This window comes from Staurois parvus, unplaced genomic scaffold, assembly GCF_062004578.1.
Source record: "Staurois parvus isolate SC_StPar_1 unplaced genomic scaffold, SC_StPar_1.0 ptg000120l, whole genome shotgun sequence".
NCBI classification, from domain to species: domain Eukaryota; kingdom Metazoa; phylum Chordata; class Amphibia; order Anura; family Ranidae; genus Staurois; species Staurois parvus.
Window position 1 is genome coordinate 5,632,510 of NW_028317916.1, and position 7,732 is coordinate 5,640,241.

Below are 7,732 nucleotides of genomic sequence, written 5' to 3' on the forward strand. Positions count from 1 at the left end.
GTGTGCCGCAGGGGACGAGTTCTGGGCGGATATCCATGGATTCCCTCCCAGAAATGGACAACCGCGCTGTAGCTGTCTTTCGGTTACAGCGTGGTTGGGAAGCAGTTAAGTAGTCTAGAACTCAGTATTCCAGGTTGTAGAGCTAATCAGAAGTAGAATGTTGGAAGTCATTTGAGGCATTTCTCAGACACCTGATAGTGCTTAGAAACAAATGGGATATAATAATCTTAAGAAAACACACATACAACTGTGCAACAGTTATATTCAATACATGTCAACATACATATGACATCATTAGCTGATGCAGACATAGTCATATGAGATCCTCCACCCACTCTGCCACAGGTATCTATAGTGATTATAAAATCATGATGTTAGAAAATGTATCTTGTAAGCCCTAAATAGTGGAGATGTCAATCAGAAGCTATATCAGTTACCTTAAAGTGATTCTAAAGGCAAGCTTTTTATTTTTAAAAAATAACAAACATGTCATACTTATCTGTATACATACATACCTTACCTCCCTTTCTCTGGTACCCCACCGGAGCTCCTGCCCCTTCCCCCCTGCTGAGTGTCCCCATAGCAAGCCGCTTGCTATGGAGGCACTTGTGTGCGCTCACTCCCAAGCCAGCTCCGTGTGTCCCTTGACACACAGAGCCCCGGCTCGACATTGCCCCCCCCTCATTCTCTTCTCACTGGCTGTGATTGACAGCAGCAGGATCCAATGGCTCCCACTGCTGTCTGCTGTCTCTGAGCCAACGAGGAGAGAGAAACAGGAGAGAGACGCTGCTCTCGTGCACATCACTGGATTGAGATTGGCTCAGGTACATATAAAGGAGGGATAGGGGGAGCTGCATGCAGAAGATTTTTTACTTGAATGCATAAAATGCATTAAGGTAAAATGTTCTGTGTTTAGAACCACTTTAACTGGTTGCCACCTGCCCATTGTACATATACTGCAAGTGGGTGGTACGAGCAGGCTGGATCACGTACATGTTATGGAAAAAAAAAAAAAGCTGATCACACCAACACCCCCCACCCCCAGGTAGTACAGTGTCATTATGGTGACACTGAACTAATCTGATGAAAGTATGTAACAAATTGTATAAAAAACCAAAAAGAGTTTAAAAAGATTAAATACATTTTTTTCAACAGTATGCAAAAAAATAGCGGAAAAATAATTACAACTTCAAAAAAGTCATCATGCTTCTTACTAATTACCTTGGACTGTCTACTTTCCAAAAAGGGGTAATTTGGGGGATATTTGTACTGTCCTGGCATTTTAGGGCCTCAAAAAAATGAGATTGGCTGTCAGTACATCAGAAATGATCAATTTTCAAATATACGGTATATACCCTGGATTGTAGACTCTATAATTTTCCCAGAGACTAAATAATTTATAACATCAACTATGAAAAACACGTTTTTATTTGTCATTTTTTGTTTATATAGCAAAAAATAAAAAACCCTGTGGTGCTTAAACACCACCAAAAGAAAGCTCTATTTGTGTGAAAAAATTATATACATTTTATTTGGGTACAGTGCTGCAAGACCGACCAGTTGCTAGTTAAAGAAGTGCAGTGCTAAATAGCAAAAAATGCCTGGGTCATGAAGGGGGTAAAACTTTATGTAGGTCATGTAGTACATACACCATAATGGACATAATATTACAATAATGTCACATAGGAATTAGAGAGCCTCCCAGTGGCCAAAATGGTAAAAGCAGACCATGAGACCTTTACTGAAAAAAAGATATAGGCATCAATATATAGTTCACAAATTGGCTTTGATACCTATCTATAAATAGCCTCAGAAAAAAACAAGTATTATTCGTATCAATCAAGGTATGAATAGTATCAATCAAGTAACCTATATTAAAGGGTCCTATCAGGGCTCAAAAAGCTCTCAAGCAGCCAAGCAGAACAACAGATCATGGCCTCTACTGTGAAGAAAAATAGAAAATACCTATATGAAACAAGATTTGCCCTACTTTTTTTATCCTCAACTTGATTCATGTATTAACCATAATACCTAAATTGAATGAATCCGGCGGGCTAGTATCCTATATTAAAGCCCTTTAGAGAAGTATGAGGAGGCACATCCAGGGGCGGACTGACAACTCATGGGACCCCCGGGCAATAGGGGATCATGAGGCCCCTGTGTCCTTGCCCAAACTCAAAAAAGCCTATGAAAAAGGTACCACGGGCATCTCATGGGGCCCCCTACTGACCCCGGGCCCTCGGGCAGTGTCCGAGTTTCCAAATGGTCAGTCTGCCCCTGGGCACATCTAATTTACTAGTAAAGATATATTTTTTTTTCATTTTGGATGGCGTAATCACATCTGTCAGGTTTTTATTTCCATCTGTGTCCCACTGGGGCTGGAAGACTGAAAGGCTGATGACTCATTACGGGAGGGGGAACAGGTTACTGACTGGCTTACATTATGGTTTTGGTGCCTCTATTGTGAACCTTGAGTTGACATTGCTCCACAGTGACTGTAGCTACAAAGTTTTAAATCTCATTTACTGCTTTTTAAGAATTTGTAAATGTTTGAAATATTCACAACTACACTTTAAACCCTTATACACCAAAACCAATAATAATTAACGACCAAAATCTGCTATTTAGAGATATGTTTAACCTCTTGCCGACCGCGCATAGCCGAATGACGGCTTCACCGCGGCCGGCCAGTTCTGAGTGGACGTCATATGACATCCTCCCAGAACGCGCTCTCCTGCGCGCCCCAGGGGGCGCGCACCCGGCGATCTCCGTGATCGCTGTGTCCTACGGACACAGCTGATCACGTGATGTGGTGAAAGGCCGATCCCACCGGCCTTTTACCACGTGATCAGCGGTGTCCAATGACACGCTGATCACAGGGAAATGCAAGTGCCGGTTCTCGGCTGCACTTTCCTCACGCTGTCAGATCGTGAGGAAAGTACTGCCGAGAACCGGCAGTTGTCAGAGCGGGGATCGGCACCGATCATCAGGGCACTGATGATCAGTGCCCTGATGATCGGTGCCCAGCAGTGACACCCGCAAGTTCCGCCCAGCAGTGCGCCCACTAGCCCCGCCCACCCGTTCCCAGCAGTGCCCCCACCTGTGCCCAGCAGTGCACCCACCTGTGCCACTCTGCAGTGCCACCTACCTGTGCCCAGAAGTGCCACCTACATGTGCCCAGCAGTGCCACCCACCTGTGCCCACCCACCTGTGCCCACCAGTGCCACCCACCTGTGCCCACCAGTGCCACCCACCTGTGCCCACCCACCAGTGCTGCCCACCAGTGCCACCCACCAGTGCAGCCCAGCAGTGCTGCCAGTCAGTGCCACCAGTCAGTGCCCAGGGGTTGTGCCAGTCAGTGCCGCCAGTCAGTGCCCAGAAGTGATGCCAGTCAGTGTCGTCTATCAGTACCCATCATCAGTGTCACCTATCAGTGCCGCCTATCAGTGCTGCATATCAGTGCCGCCTATCCGTGACCCCTAATTAGTGCTGTCTATCAGTGCCGCCTATCCGTGCCACCTCATTAGTACTGCCTATCAGTGCCCTTTAGTGCTGCCTATCAGTGCCCATCAGTGTCGCCTATCAGTGCCCATCAGTGCCGCCTCATCAACGCAAATCAGTGAAGGAGAAAAAATACCTGTTTGAAAAATTTTATAAAAGAAACAAATAAACTTTTTTTTTTTTTCAAATTTTTTGCACTTTTTTTAATTTATAGCGCAAAAAGTAAAGCGCCCAGTGGCGATTAAATACCACCAAAAGAAATCTCTATTTGTGAGAAAAAAATGATCAAAATTTCATATGGGTACAATGTTGCATGACTGCGCAATTGTCAATCAAAGTGCGGCAGCGCTGAAAGCTGAAAATTGGCCTGGTAAGGAAGGGGGTATAAGTGCCTGGTAGGCAAGTGGTTAAAAAAGACCAGCTTCTTTCCATGTGGCCAACAAGCACAGCGGGGCCTCTCCTTTACATACAGAGTCTTTGGGCACACCTGTGTTCCCATCAAACCCACATACTGTTCACGTGCACGATGCAGGTTCTAGACCTTCCCACTACATCCTCCTGATCACTGTACACATAAACCCCTTAATCAGATCCAAAACATAGAATATGCAGCGCTAAATGTTATGTGAAACTATAAGTTGGGTAATAAATGAAAATGATATAGTCCCAAATGAAAAGTCCTCAAAGACAGAAGTAATATATATCAAAAGTGCTCCATGCAGTGATCAGAAAAGTCCACGAGGTGGGCAAACTGGTCAAGTGAAGAAATAAAAAAATCCTTGTAGTAATGCGCTTACCAGAACTACATACAAAATACGCATTGTATGTATATACTCTGTAAAGGACATCAGGGTCTGGTCACTGGTATGCTGTCATCAGAGCGCCCTAGCAGACTCCCAGAGATGATGACAAGACACACTCCCGGTCCGCCTCAGGACTCACCAATGGGTCACCAATGGGTCCACCGTCGCTCAGACTCCAGATGCCGATCCACCTTAAGGAGGCTCGTGCAATAACAAGCCAGGGAGGCAAGATAGTGCTGATAGTGTAATATAGCCTTTATTGAGTAAAATCCAAAAGTATTCAAAAGGGACACTCACTCAAAGTATGGTATCCTGTAGTCAATCCTTATGCATCAAACAAGTAAATTCAGCAAGGTCAGCGTCACATTGAGGGATCCCCCTGACATGTTTCGTGTAAAACACACGTTTTCCTTAATACCTGGAGTACTCTCACATAGGCCTGTTTTTCATGGTCCAGATAAAAGCTCCAGAAGTCCAATAGACCACCCTGCACCCTGAAGACTCCCATTTGTTCCTTTCGTTCCCCTATTCTCCCCAGTTGCTATTAATAACCATTTTTTAGTGCAAGGTGCAGGCAACCTCCATACTCACCATACCAAAGGAGCCTGTCATTAAGAGCAGATCTGTTCTGAGTATCAGTCGTGCTATTATCAGCCTCTGCACTGATCACGGCCTATGTAAGCAATTCATTGTAGCCTCTCTTGCCACTAATTCTCTGCCTGACTGCTACCAGGAATACTCTGACATCTGTAGTGCTAGATTTACCTCTGAGCTACTACTACATTGGTCTAATGACTGCCTGATTGATTTTTCCCCTGTACCTCACCATCCAAGGGATTAGTTTACCCCCTCTTGGAACTTGAAAACCAGGCCACTACTTGGAGGAAAACCTGCAAAGAGGGTTCATTCAATCTTCAACTTCTCCTACTGGTGCATGTTGACATCTTCAGGCTCTGTCTCAGTGGCACTGTGGTTTCCAGAGCTGAAGGACGCAGAGTCATTGTCCACTAGCATGTGTCTTCCAGCAGCCAGCAGATCCCTTTAAAAAGGCTCCACCTGATGCTGGCAGCTGGGAAGGTATATAATCCATCCCTTAACATCCATCAGTGCCTCAGTGTTCTGCCTGTGAGCCACTTTCCTGTTTGATCCTGTATCCTGTGTCCTGTACCCAGTAAACTGTATCCTGTTACCCCATCTCTACTGCTCTTGCTCCCAGTCTCAATGATGGTCATGCCCTGTTTATGTGAGCTTCCCTCCAGTTGTACATAGTGTATTATTGTTATGTTGATTGTTATTTGATTATATGATTCACTGTCATATTATTTTTCAATTTTGCTTTGTTTATGGACTGTTGGTGTTGGATGGGTGTTTGTATAAATAAACTTTACCTTAATCCTGCTCTGTCTGATTACAGGTTCCTTAATTGTAGCCCACTGAGGTCGTCCTTGCTGTTGCTGGACACCTGCATTTGGCATCCCTTGCACCATGTGTCAACTATTGAAACCTGAATTGTATTACCATTGCCAACCAATAGGCACTGACATTGATCACGAGCTTTTCAGCCATGTCAAGAGTACAGGAAGCCCAAATTTTCTCCAAGTTTGATCTCAGGGGGGCATACAACTTAATATGGATCTGTAAGGGGGATGAGTGGAAGTCAATTTTAAACACCGGAGATGAGCACAAGTTCTTGGCAAAACTCCTGCTGTCCAGTAGCGCCCATCACCCTGACTTTACCAAATGTACTAATACTAAGTTGTGACCACAAGAAGCTGTGCAGGCTTCTGAAACCCTAATAAAATGCTTTCTCTTTGGCCTCTATCTTCAGGCATCTAAATCTTGCCTTGCTGGTTTTGTTGGAGGTTGATGTTTCTGAGATTTCAGCAGGAGCTGTTTTAACACAACATACTTCCAACAATTATTTGCATCCTTGCATGTTCTTTTCTTGCAAATTCTCTGGTATAAATTTGACATTGGCAACTAAGAGCTACTGGCTGTGAAATGGGCACCATTGGTGGGTGTAGCAATTGTGCGCACAGATATGGACGTGGACAACCATTTTGCTAAGATCCACCATCTTGTGTCATTCTCACTCCAAATCAGTCCCCCTCCCTTTTTTTGAATGGCATGTGGTCTGTGTGTGTGCTGAGTTCAGGAGTGCACAGGGCACAGCTGGATAAACTTCATGGTTGTAAACCCAATTAGCTGGTTCCATGAGGTCTGTCAGACTCTTGCTCTGGCCTAATCGTAAAGCTATAAATCCGTCAGTCACTGGACATGAAAAGCATTTTGGAGTAGCAGTAAAACGTACATTCCACTGAAATCACTTTTTCATACAAATCCATAACTCCCGACAGGAACAAAGTACAATAAAACAAAGCATATATTCCGGTAAAACATTTTAATACAAGTCACCTGATACCGTACACCCCTAGATAACGTCTACCCGAGAGCAGAAAGCGATATCTCTTTAACCATCACAGGCAGATATGTCATATCTGGTGTCTGGACGTTCAGCAGATGATTCTGCATATTATCCTACCAGTGGATAGGACGCTATATGTACCTATGGAAGGTCAATAACCATGGTATAAACTTGCGAGGGATTTGGTCCTAGCCTGGGTCTCTGCCTAAACCCCCTCCCCAAATGAGAAGATTGGCCCTTGGCTTCAGTAGACACCCCCTGCTGGGTCACTAGAAAACAGGTTGTCAGGCCTGGAGAGGTAAGATGAAGAGATTCTTCCTTTTAAAATCAGGAAACAACTTTGGGAGAAAAGGCAACCTTTTGTCGGGACACTTGAACTCTGCTTAAACCAGGACTTCTGCAAGTATTCTACCTTCTTAAACTTCTTTCTTTTATCTCTCTGTTGTGTTATTGCTCTATCTATTTATATATATATATATATATATATATATATATTGTGGCAGGATGAACGGCGAGGTGATAGAGGGACGCTATGTGTCACCTCGCATATGCTCATACCTGACCGTTTAGGTGGAGTCCACTCCGGGTTTTCGGGGCCACAGTTAAGCAGGTGGGTCCGGACCAGAGTTTGGGCTCCACTGATGACCACCAACAGGTGGTATAAATAAGGCAGGGCTGGAGCAAGGAATTGCTCGTGGCCTGGGACTCAGAGAGGTGTTCTGAGAGAGCTGTGTGTGTACTATACCTACAAGAAAAGGTTTGTTTTTGTTTTATTTCGGTGACAGGGAGAAGCCCTTCACCTCTGAGAGAGGAAACGCCTTTTGTTTAGTTAGTGCCTGGATGGCAAGGGTTTATTTTCATGTTTTGTTTATTTTCTGCGAACCTTTTAAATAAAGCTGACAACCAGTCAGATTTTGATGAAAGCCTGCTGTGCGGTCTACCTTTGTCCCAGGGAAGGAGATCCCCCACCTGAGCTAACCCCACATATGGTGGAGGATGCGGG